Source organism: Oryza glaberrima, chromosome 6, assembly GCF_000147395.1.
Source record: "Oryza glaberrima chromosome 6, OglaRS2, whole genome shotgun sequence".
NCBI classification, from domain to species: domain Eukaryota; kingdom Viridiplantae; phylum Streptophyta; class Magnoliopsida; order Poales; family Poaceae; genus Oryza; species Oryza glaberrima.
In genome coordinates, this window is record NC_068331.1 from 15,949,235 (window position 1) to 15,961,842 (window position 12,608).

The following is a 12,608-nucleotide window of genomic DNA, read 5'->3' on the forward strand; positions in this document are numbered from 1 at the left end:
CTTGATCATCTTCCTTTAGCAGAATGCACCAGCGCTGAACAAAAGATAAAGATTTGTAAGCAACCTGCAAAGGAGACTTCACCAGAATATTTGAAAAAACCCAGTCATTTCTGGTTAACCAAATAGCCCAGCACATGCCGGCAATAAGCATAACCCAAACCTTCAGAACTTTTTGACCCTTCATCAAACCCAAACAATTTCTAAAATTAATAGGAATCTGGGCTAATCCCAAAGCATCTCTCACCACACACCAGGTAAACGCAGCTAAAGGACAAGAGAACAGAACATGGTTAGTGGTTTCAGTTTTGCCACAAAGTTTACAAAATTCGTTCCCTCCTTTCCACTGTCTTTTAATCAATTGGGAAGCACAAGGTAGCCTCCCCCGATCTGTCATATAGATGAAATGTTTAATTTTCAGTGGAATTTTACTTTTCCAGACAGCCATCATCCCAAGATCCCTAACCCCCCCCCCCCCCCCCCAAAAAGTTAATTCTCTATACATGGACTTGGTAGTAAACCCTTTTTTACTGTTATGTGGCCAAATCATTAAATCATTGCCCTCCTCCAAAACAACTCCCTGAATCAGTTGAGTGAGCTGTGCTAGCTCTGCCTCTCCATCAGCATCCAAGTTTCTCCTAAAGTCCAACCTCCAGCCCCCATCTTCAAACAAATCCTTAACAGTAGCAGTTTGGTGGTAACTGATAGCGAAAAGATTTGGGAAAAGAGTTTTTAGACTACATTGGCAGCACCAAACATTAGTCCAGAAGTAAGTGCGTTCCCCATTATGAACCTCTTTCATCACTAATCTTTCCAAAACCTTCTTACATTCATGCAAACCCTTCCAGAATTGAGATCCTCCTTGAGGAGAGCTTTGAAAAAACCCATCCTGATCAAGATATTTCTTTCTTAAAACCTCCAGACACACATCACTATCCCCTCTTTCTAGCCTCACAACCCATTTACTAAGCAGGCACAAGTTCATAATCTTAGTATCCATAAAACCCAAACCTCCAAAATCCTTAGGTCTTATCAAACCCTTCCATTTCATCATGTGGTACTTTTTCTTCTCTCCCAAACCCTGCCAGTAAAAGTTCCCTCTCAGGGAGTCCATCTTCTTATGAAAATCCCCAGGCAGATAGTAAAAACCCATCGCATACATTGGAGCACTCGACAAACAGGAGTTGATTTTGATCTCTCTCCCTCCATAAGTAAGATAACCACTTTTCCAAGTTTGTAATCTCTTTTCCACTTTCTGGATTATCAGTCTAAATTCTTTCATCCCAACTTTTTCACAGTGCATTGGCAACCCCAAATAAGTAAAAGGCATTGTTCCTACTTTACAATTAAGCATATTAGCTATACTTATTTCTTCCTCTTTATCTACTCCCAACACATATACTTCACTTTTTTGGTAATTTATTTTCATACCAGACATCTCTTCAAAACAGAACATAAGGAACTTTAAAACCCTCACATTGTCATCCCCCACCTTAATGAAAAGAATGGTGTCGTATGCATATTGCAGGTGGGACAGACCCCCAGGAACTAGGTCAGGAACTAATCCCTTCAAAATCCCCTTTTCTTTTGCCTTTTCTAGAATGACAGCTAAAGCATCCCCTACTAAATTAAACAGCAGAGGAGATAGAGGGTCTCCCTGTCTCACACCCCTAAAAGTTCTGAAAAAAGGGCCCTGATCACCATTGATGTTAATGCTGACTTTGCCACCCTCATTGAACTTCTTCACCCAACTGATAAGCTCAGGACTGAAATTCTTTTTTTTTCATGACCTCATATAAGAACCCCCAATTTACTCTGTCATAAGCTTTTTCGAAGTCGATTTTGAAAATAATTCCTTTTTCACCCTTTCTCTTCAGCTCATGTAAAGTTTCATGGAGAATCATACAGCCCTCTAAAATGTTTCTTCCAGGAATAAAAGCAGTTTGGGTCCAGCTAATAATTTTATCAGCTACCCTAGCTACTCTCTCATTGATGGTCTTGGTCAAAATCTTTATGATGACATTCTGAACACAAATAGGCCTATATTGTTTTATTGTGTTTGCATCCAAAACTTTAGGCAGGAGAGTAACCACCCCATAATTCAACCTGTTAGTGTCAAGAGATCCCTGATGCAGTTCATCCAGCATTTCTTTGACTAAAACTCTAAATTCTGGCCACATGTTCTTGTAGAAACCTACAGGGAACCCATCTGGACCAGGGGCAGTATTTGTTTTCATCCCTTTTATTACCTCATCAATCTCCTGGAGTGTAAAAGGCTTGACCAAATCTAATTTTTCCTCCTCAGAGAGTCTCAGGTTTGTCCCCCAAACATCATCACTAAGATGCACATTTCTACACCCTTCCCTTCCAAAAAGTTTCTTGTAATAATCATAAATGTGGGTCTGAATCTGGGCAGAATCAGAAATTGTGTTCTCCCCATCCTGTAGAGAAAAAAAATATGCCTCTTGCGTTTTCTGCCATTCGCCACCCCATGAAAAAACAAGGTATTAGCATCCCCCTGGAGAATCCACTTTTCTCCACATATCAATTGCCACCAGATTTCTTCCTGGAAATAAATTTTCTCCACTTCCTTCTCTAATTCATATCTCTCTGACCATTCATGATCAAAAAGCTCCCTCTCTTCAGCTTTTGCATCAATCTCCCTAAGTTTCTGTTCGATTAATTTCCTGATTTTCTTTGTGTCACTAGTCTTATTGGCTCCCCAGCCTCTTAACCATCTTCTAATACAAGGCATCAACAGGTGCCAATAGTCCAAAACTCCCTTTTGCAATCTCACAGGCCAAACCCTTTTTAACTGATCCCTAAAACCTGGATGTTGAAACCATCCCAATTCAAATCTGAAAGATTTAGTTCTCACCCTATCTTCCTCTCTTGTGTCCAGCAGGATAGGACAGTGGTCCGAACCCACTCTTAACAAAGAACGCACCAAAGTTAGAGGATTCTTTTGTTCCCATGAGTTTGATGCAAAAACCCTATCCAGTACCCCCATAACATGAGAGAGTTGTTTATTAGTCCAGGTAAACTTGCAGCCAGCCCTGTAGAACTCCTGTAGGCTATTATCATTGATAAACTTATTGAACATATCCATTCTCCTCACATCCACAACCCCATTGGACTTTTCTGAGCTATATCTGTACATGTTAAAATCTCCTTCCATCAACAGAGGGTACACACACTTTGAGATTGCATCTCCTAACTCAGATAAAAAGATATCTCTCCCCTCCTGATGAGCTGGTCCATAAACATTCATCAACCCCCATTTCATGCCATCCTTCCTGTTCTTGATAACCATATTGAGAAGATGAGTCCCCTGAGTCCAATCCATGATCTCAAATAGGCAATCCTTGACACCAGTAAGAAGGCCCCCAAAATGTCCTATAGCTGCTACATATCTCCAAGTAAATTGATCACCCAACAACCCCCTCAGCTCTCTGTCTGAAAAATCCTTCTTGATGGTTTCTTGAATGCAAACAATATCTATCCTATGCTCAAATACCAACTCCCTCAACTGCCTTTGTCTACCCACAGCCCCCAAACCCCTTATATTCCAAAACAGAATTTTCATCAGGATTTCTTCCTTTTTCCCCCACCCCCTTTCTTTTTTTGCACAGAGCCTTTCCGGCTACCTTTCCCTAGTTTTATTTTCACTAAACCCTCACCAATTGGTTCCTCATCAACCACAGTCCACCCATCACTTGCAACCCCCTCCTGATGGACAGTCTTATCAGTTATAACCCCCTCTAATTCCTCCCTACCAGTTGAGTCGCCCACTGCTGCCATACTTATCAGGTTCTGTTCAGCCTCAAACAGGGCAGCCTGAGCTGCTTCTCTAGCACATATAGCCTCCAAATTCACATTAATCTCCTCCTCACTATCCCCAAGAGTAATACAACTAGCACTAGCAATTTCTTTTAAAATATTCCTATCAACAGAATTAAAAATGGCATAAGGATTGGATGTACCTGGATTCAGATTGACCTTGGACTTTCTGATCTCAGCCTTGAGTTGCACAGGTACATTCTTATCCCTTACCCTTAATCCTTGTCTCTTGTTAGGTATCACTCCCTTCTTCTTGTTCTTTCTTTCCACCTTTTGAAAAGCTTCTTCTTCTGTAATCTGACCCATCACATCTTCACATACCTCTTGATCATGCCCTTCATCATCACCCTCATCTTCCTCCTCCCTCATTTTTTCTATATCAGAATCAGTTGGTATAGCACATTTTCCTTCTTCCTCATCATCATATCCCCCTATGGCATATTTCTTCTGAAGATCAATGTCCATCAGATCCTGCAAGTCACACTCCCTTAATTCTTGTGAGTCAAGGTCTAGTATCTCAGTGTATTGGGATTCCTCCTCTGGCTGCCAAACTATCATAGTCAAATTCTCTAGAGTTTTTGGGGAACCCACATCAGGCTTGCATGCACTCGGGATGACCCCTTTGTCACCCTTGTTAACAGGACTGCCTATGTCCACAGTAGCCCATTTACCATCTTTGATAACAGGATTGCATAGGTTCAGAATAGCTCCCTTAGCACCCCTGGTAACAGGGGGAGCTGATTGTATAATTTTTGAACTGTTACTAGCCCCAGTACCCAACTTGCTCAGATCAGGTTTGTTCTTACTCACCCCTTTATCCCCCTCTTCCTTCTTTTCCTGATTCTTCTTGTCTTCATCTCTGTCATCTTCATCATCATCATCATTCCCATCAGGAGGGAGAAGATTAGTTCCTTTTAGGGAATCTTTTTCCACTTCCCATCTTAATTTGTAACCTACTCCATTAATGTATATCATTATAGAACAATTGATTGCAAAAGGATCAAGACACCCAATCTTCATTCTCACAAATTCCCCCTTAGTAATAGAAAATCCATCCACCTCTTCTAATTCCCCCACCAATACAGCAACAGCTTTGATTGAAGCTTCAGATCTAGCAAAATCAGGCATCCCATACATTCTTACCCAAACCACATACAATTCATCCACAGCCGCATCAGTCATCTTTGATTCAGTTACACTGGCCTTGATAGGAAACTTATCAAAATCAAAGCTCTTAACCAGGGTCAGCTTGCTCCTAGCTTCAGGATTAGGAAAATCCACTAGAAAGTCATTATCATTAATTTGTCTCACCTTCCAATCCCATTTTAGGCCCTTAAACAGAGAAGATAATTCAACCATCACTTTAGGAACAGAGCCCTTGCCTCTAATAACAGACAAAATTCCCCTACAAGCAGTTTTAGACCCTTCCCCTGCTGGAACATCTATTTTCATGCTGTAAAAACCTTGTTCATTAACTCCATATCCCTTAAACTTAATCTCCACTCCCTTATCAGACCCCTTCACACTACAAGAAATATGACCTTCTGTGACGAATTTCTCGTGACATTGGAGCTATTCGTCATTAGCACGTTCCATTTTATGACGATTAGTATGAGATGGGGTGGCTTAGTGACGAAAAAAAGGTGTTCGTCGTTAATACCAACTAGAAATCGTCATAAAGTATTTCAATGGGACATTGTGACGAATATTAGTTTGTCATAAGGGGCAAAAAGAAAAACGTCACAGATTTATATAATGCATTTCTAAAAAAATATATTAAAAGTTGAAGCAATTTAATCAAGTGAATTAATAAGGAAACTAAAATTTTCCTTTAAAAATCATGGCTGGAAATAATTTTTTAATATTCTACATGATCTAAATTATTCTCTGAAATTTTCTGTGAATTTTCTAAACTCAATAACTAATTTTAATACCACAAAGTTCATTTAACCTATTAAAATAAATAGAAAATAAATTAAAATCCCTCTCTATGTCTTGGGCCTATTTCGGCCCAAGTGTTACTCCCTCCCTCCATTGGCCCCAAGCCACTCTCTCCCTCATTGGGCCGGCTTCCCCTTCCCATCCTCCCTCTTCGGGCCGCCGGCCCAGGCCTTTTGCTCCTCCCTCACCGAGAAGTCTATTCGCCTCCCTCCTCTCAATTAAAATACTTTTTTGGATAGTAAATGATTTCAAATGAAAAAAATGTCAACAACAAAGTTGTATAAATTATCAGGATCTACAACTTTTATTTTTGTCATTTTGCTATATGACTTTGTTTTTCAATAATTTGAATTTGAATTTCAAATTATGACAACTTCAAACAACATTTTCAAATAGTAAATGATTTCAACTGAAAAGTCATCAACAACATATTTGTATAACTCATCAATATCTACAACTTTTGTTTTGATCATTTTTCTATATGGCTTTGTTTCAATAATTTGAATTTGAATTTCAAATTATGACAGCTTCAAACAACATTTTCAAATACCAAATGATTTCAACTGAAAAAGTCATCAACAACAAATTTGTACAACTCATCAATATATATAATTTTTATTTTGGTCATTTCTTCATCCGACAAAGTAATAATAACATTGTTCATAAAATTTACATATTTCTCTTATAGTTTATAAACTATGTAAGGGATATGTACATTTTGTAAATAATGTTATAAATCACTTTGTCGGATGAAGAAACAACCCAAATAAAAGTTATAGATCTTGATGAGTTATACCACTTTGTTATTGATGACTTTTTTGGTTGAAATCATCTAGTACTTGTAAAATGTTGTTTTAAGTTGTCATGATTTGAAATTCAATTTCATACTGTTCAAACAAAGTCATATAAAAAATAACCAAAACAAAAGTTGTAGATCTTGATAAGTTATACAACTTTGTTGTTGACAACTTTCCGATCTGAAATCATTTAGTATTTGAAAATGTTGTTTGTAGTTGTCATAATTTGAAATTCAAATTTTACATAGGTCAATCAAACTCAGATGGAGAAATAACCAAAATAAAATTGGTGGATCTCAATAAGTTATACAACTTTGTTTTTGACAACTTTTCTACATAAGTTCATTACTATGATTTTTCGTATGTTACTTTACAATAGTACAAAAAAATAAAAAGAAAAAAAATGGTTAAACATAAATAGAATGAAACAAGGCCTGTAATGGGCCAAATGGCCCAACTGTTTCCGACCGTCCATCATAGATCCGATGGTTCTGATCGACATCTCTAAGACTCTAACCCTAGCCCCATATAAAACCCTCATCTCCACCCCTCCTCTCTTTCTCTCCTCCCTCAGCCGCCACAGCCACACTTCCTCCCATCCATTCTCCTCTTCTTGAGCAGGTGGCGGTGGTTGTCGGCGATGACAGCGTGCGGCGCCAGCCTCCTCCATCGCCGCTCACTGTGCCGGCTTACTTCCCCCTCGCCGCTCACCGCGCCGGACTCCGTCTCCACCGCCTTCGGGCTTGGGAGCAGCGGATCTGCCACCGGCGGAGCTCCCGGGCCTAGGGCGACCACATCGCAAGGCGGCGTCCCCCGGGCGGCTCGGTGACGGCTCGGCCTCTCCTCCCCGTTCCCCGAGGTGGCGGTCCGCGCAGCGCCTTCGCCCCGGCTTGGGTGGGATCGGCGACGGGAGCGTCGTCCACCACCTGAGGAGGGAAAGCCCTCGTCAGCCTCTCCTGGGTGCTGCGCGTCGCCAGCAGTGCTTATTACGGCTGTGCATGCCGCATCCTCTCCATCAAGGCCGCTGCTTCCCTCAGACACAGGGAGTAGTCGCCATGCAGCGCTGCTCAGTTCGCCGCTCGGCACCAGGGCCGTTGTCCACGCAGCCTCCGCTCCGTCCAAGTCGCCGTGCATAGGTATGCCGTTCCATGAGGAAGATGATTCTGTTGGAGTTTAGCAGTCTAGTAAAATCGAGGTGCTGCTTGATGAACCGAATGGTTGATTCATTCTTTCAGTACATATTGACTTACAGTACACATTACACGAGCTAAAACTGAAAGGCCGATTTATCTTTTTCATATATGTGCTCATCAGTTCTATTTGTTTAGTTTCTTAATATGCTACCAGCAATGTTTAGCAATTATTTAGCGAAGAAATATTTTTGCACATTTTGGAATCATTAGTTCATCCATGAATCTGCTTAGAATTGTTGAGAATTAAAGGTCCACTGGATACTAACTGAATCCTTCTGATGAGCGTGATGGCAGATGGGAATTTTCATAATGTTGTGATAAATAATTTGCTACCTGCCACATGTCTTATAGTTCTTAACAAATATATATATTACTGAAGATAAATTATTCAAGTAGACAAATGGTACATGCTATTTTGGTATTTTGGAAAGGCCATGCATATCCCTGCTACTTATTCTAACTGGTTAAGCAGATGCAAGTGACACTTTCTAGTCATCAACAAATGATTAAGTTCTTATATCATAACCAATTGTTATAGATTGGGAACTGATTTTTGATAAGTTTAATTTCTTCCTTTTTACAGGGCAAGACCTGACCTTGTTTCTGCTTATGATTTTTCACACCAGATCAGGGGATTTGATAGGAATTTACCTACATATATTCAGTGCATGTGTTGCAAACTAGTTATTGTCAGACTGTGTTATGCAAACTAGTTACATTCTGAATTTAGGGGCTATGTTTTGTTGCAATTTCAGTAACTAGATAATTCAGTTAACTCATCTGAATTCAGAGCTCTTGGACTCCTGTGCTTGCTTAGGTCGTTTCTTGTTTCCTGTGCTTGCCAGATCTGGTGGTCAGCTTAGGAGCAGTTTGGTCAAAACCTACTGTGAACTTCTCGATGAAGCGCAGGCGCAGGTATATCGTCCGCGTATTTGCAAGAGATTGAGCTTCTGTGAATAGTGCTAATAAAAACTAGTTCTAAAGTTCTAATTTACCCTTTACTCATAAGTTCTTATCAAAGATATAATTCTGGAAGATTCACTTGATACAAAGATACAGATATAATCTGTTTTCAGCTCATAAGTTATCTTGTTTTAGAATCCAAAATCTGTCCTAGTAATGTCCAAGTTAGAAGGATTTTCCATAATTGACATGGAGACCAAAAGATCAGAGTGTACATTTGACTTCTGTTAGCTGCATTAGAAGTTAGAACATTGCTGCATTTTTCTGTGGTGTTTAAAAAACAACAATTTAAGTATCGAAACAGTGGTTTATATCATCTTATAGTCCTACAAAATGCTTTGACTAGGAAACTGTATGTCTTCACATCATTAACCTTTCATTGTTGTTCTGACTACTTTAGTTAACTATTTTTTGAAAAAGAATTGTTCACTTGCGGTTAGTCAAATCCTGTACATTAGGTTCTTTATTCCTTTCTTGCAACCAGGCAAGCAGCTATTTACCATGCAAGATTCCTTAGTATGTTTGCTGCAACTCCCATACTTGCTTTCTATGTGGCTTATTTATGATCAATCAAACACCATTCATAATCTGGAAGAGATTAACAAAAACAGATTGCATTGTGATTGATTTCCTGAGCACGATGTCTTACAAAACTGCTTTTATATGCTCAGGTTATGTGCTATCACCGAGGCCTGATGCATGCTTCAAGGTTGTATCTCCTAGCGATGGAGGATGTGACTGAATTTTCCTTGCCATAAATGTGGCCTTTTTAATTACATTTTCTACAGCTTTGCTACCATGATTAATATTACATATGAAACTGGGATTGTATTTGAAATGTGTCTGGATTTGACTGTTACCTGATTGTAAGATTTGTGTTGTATTGAATGTTTATCGGGTTGTGCTATATGGGTTGTTATTGTGTTTGATTGTTGGGCCTATATGGGCTAAAACCCACTTGTTATTTGATATTAATATAAATGAATATAATATGATGGGCTGAAAATGGTGTGGTACAATGTTTGAGCCTATATGGGCTTTTGCAATGGACTTGGCCCATTTATTATTTGGTATTAAAGCAAATGGATACAATAGAATTGGGCTGAAAATATGCTACATCATAGATGGGCCAGGCTAAAATTTAGTCGGGTTTGCCATTGGGCTAAGCCTATAAACAGGGTGCTCAATACATGGATTTTAATGGGCCATCAGATATTTTATGACGTTTTTTTAGGCTAGATAATGACGAATATGAGCGTCACAAAGTTATGACGCCAAAAGGATCGTTACTAGATTAATGACGAAAAAATAAGGTTTCGTCATAGAATGCCATTAGAGACGCATGATAGATGACGAACGAATTTTCGTCACACGAGCGTCACAGATTACGAAACATGACGAAAAATTCAATGTTTATGACGTAAATGAAGCGTCATCTATCATAAGATCTCTTGTAGATCATGGTAGGACAATGAGATGAAATGTGGCCAGAGCTCTTACAGGCATAGCAGAGGTGGTTTTGTGCACCTCACCTGATGATGGCCGAATTCACCACAGTTGTAGCACTTGATGGTGTCCTCCCGGGGCCCCTCCTGGACTTGTTCTTTCTTCCCCTTGTCGAATCTCCTCAGATCCAGCCCCTCCCTTTGTTCACCTTGCCAGACTCTTCCCTTTTCACCTTGCCAGTTGCGTCCTCCCTCTCTGCGCTCATTTGGCCGCCATCTTCCTTCAGGTCTTCGCTGATTCTGTCCAAGCAGGCGCCCATGGAGCTCCTCCTCCCGCTCCCATGGTGCCCGATCCCCCCAATCCCTCTGCTCCTCATCCACGGCCCTCCTCTTGCTTGATTGCCACTGATCAGGACGAGGATTCGGTGGCCTCCTCTCCATGGACTCGCCCCGTACAACCTCAGCAAATGATCTGCTATCTACCCTACGCCTCACGGCCTTCTAGATCCGCCTCGCACTCCCCCCAAATTTGTGAATCTCTGCCTTGCGAGCAGGGAACCCTAGCTGTGGCTCCAGCACACGACCTCTTGGAACTCACAGCCACCGCGAGGGCAGCTCAATTTCTTCTACCTGCTTCGGGATAAGGTCACGGATTGACCAACCTGCGCCATGCCGCGTGTCGCCATCTCCGCACCTCTCCTCCATCAGCGCAAATGTGTCGCCATCGCCATGGAAGCCCACACTACCAAGCTGCGAGGGCCCAGCGCTACAGCATTGGGCTGCTTGAGTTTCACCATCACGGGACCCCTCAAGGAGCGCCCATGGCGACCAAACCCTAGGCCCAGGAAGCCATGGCGGCGAGATCGCCTCCCGCGTCGCCACCAGCGCCTTACCTTTCCCTTCGTGAGACAGCGCCATCCTTCTAGGAAGTGCGGCGCCACGCTGCGCGCATTCGCGACTCCATGCACTTAAACATGACTAAACTAAATTATAAATTTTATTAAATACAAATTAGTTAATTTATTATTGATTGAATATTTCCCTTAATATCGTTTAGCCTAAAAGTAATCTAACTTTAAATATTCAAATAAAATAAATATACAACTAACTGACCTATAAACATTGATGGGCTAGTCAATAATAAAATTATCCCACATGTACACCAACTAAAAATAGACCATCAAATTAATACTACGGTCACGAACAGCACATAAATAATTAGGGGTGTGTTAACACGCTCAGTTGCATATGCGAACATGGATTAATCAGAGGAAACATAGCAGTAGGAATTGAAGAGGTAGGAATTGTACAGATTCAGTTGAAAGATCACCATCACATTGGCATATACTGATGTATATAGTTGTTTCGATATGCGGACGGTCTGCTGTCATTTATCTAATTTCTTGATCAGAGCAAGATATCATATCGTCAGAATTGTCCAGCACATGAACCAAGTCTAACCCTGGTAGGTAAAAATTCCATGAAGCACAAAGCCAGTAAGCCCCCAATGGATTGCTGGTACAGGTGCAAAAAGAAATCAAGTAATGAGTGAAATTCAATCGGAAACCAAGAACAACCACACAAATTTGTCAGCTAAAAAATCTATCTGATAAAGAAGCACCTACAATTAATATTCTCTACTACTTAAAAATAAGAAACGTTTCCTTAGTCCGTTTAAATAAAAAAAAGAGGCGAAAGGGCATGTATCCTAGTGGTTACAAGAGCCTCAATAGCACCTGAGGTCCTGGGTTTCCCATGGGAGCGAATTTTCCAGGACTTAATGGCGTTGTGCTTTCAGTGGTAGGCGACGTACCTGTTGACAGCAAGGCGCCTGTGGTGACTTCATCAATCTCTCGAGAATTTGTCGGCTCAGTCTTCGAAGATGCTCATAGGGGTAGGGTTTGCATGCGTGTGTTCATAGGGGTAAGTGCACGTGCGTTGCGAGTGTCTGCGTTGTACTGTGTAATTCTCAAAAAAAAAATAAAAAAAGAGAAAAAAATAAAGTCTGATTCCCCTTTGGAAAAAAAGATCCGATCCGGAAAAAAAAAGAGAAAAAATACCGTTAAAATAAAAAAGCGTAAAAAATAAAAAGAAAAGTCCGATTCCCCTGGCAAAAAAATCCGATCCCTTAAAAAGGGGAAAACAAAAACAAAGTCCAAGAAAAAATAGCCAAAAAAAACCAACAAAAAGAAATACTCCGATTCAAAAGTGGCGAAAAAACAAAAAAAAAACCGTAGATCTGTTTCCCCTAAAGAGAGTTACGGTTCCGGTAAAAGGCGAAAAAAAAGAAAAGTGGTGGAAAAATAAAATAATTCCGAAAAAATAAAAAAACCGAAAAAAAATCTAAAATGACCGTACGATTCCCTGTTCGTAAAAAAAATGCGCTATAAAAAATAAAAACGCGGTAAAAAAGTCCTATTTCTATTCGTTTG

The 12,608-nt window shown here is 40.4% G+C and overlaps 1 long non-coding RNA gene across 1 annotated transcript; it reads left to right on the forward strand.

Annotated features, from left to right (window-relative positions):
• The first annotated feature begins 7,136 nt into the window (after positions 1-7,136).
• Positions 7,137-9,726, forward strand: LOC127777932 (uncharacterized). The gene is made up of 2 exons (XR_008018387.1): positions 7,137-8,683; positions 9,403-9,726. It is a non-coding gene; the product is annotated as an uncharacterized LOC127777932 (long non-coding RNA).
• The last annotated feature ends 2,882 nt before the right edge of the window (positions 9,727-12,608 follow it).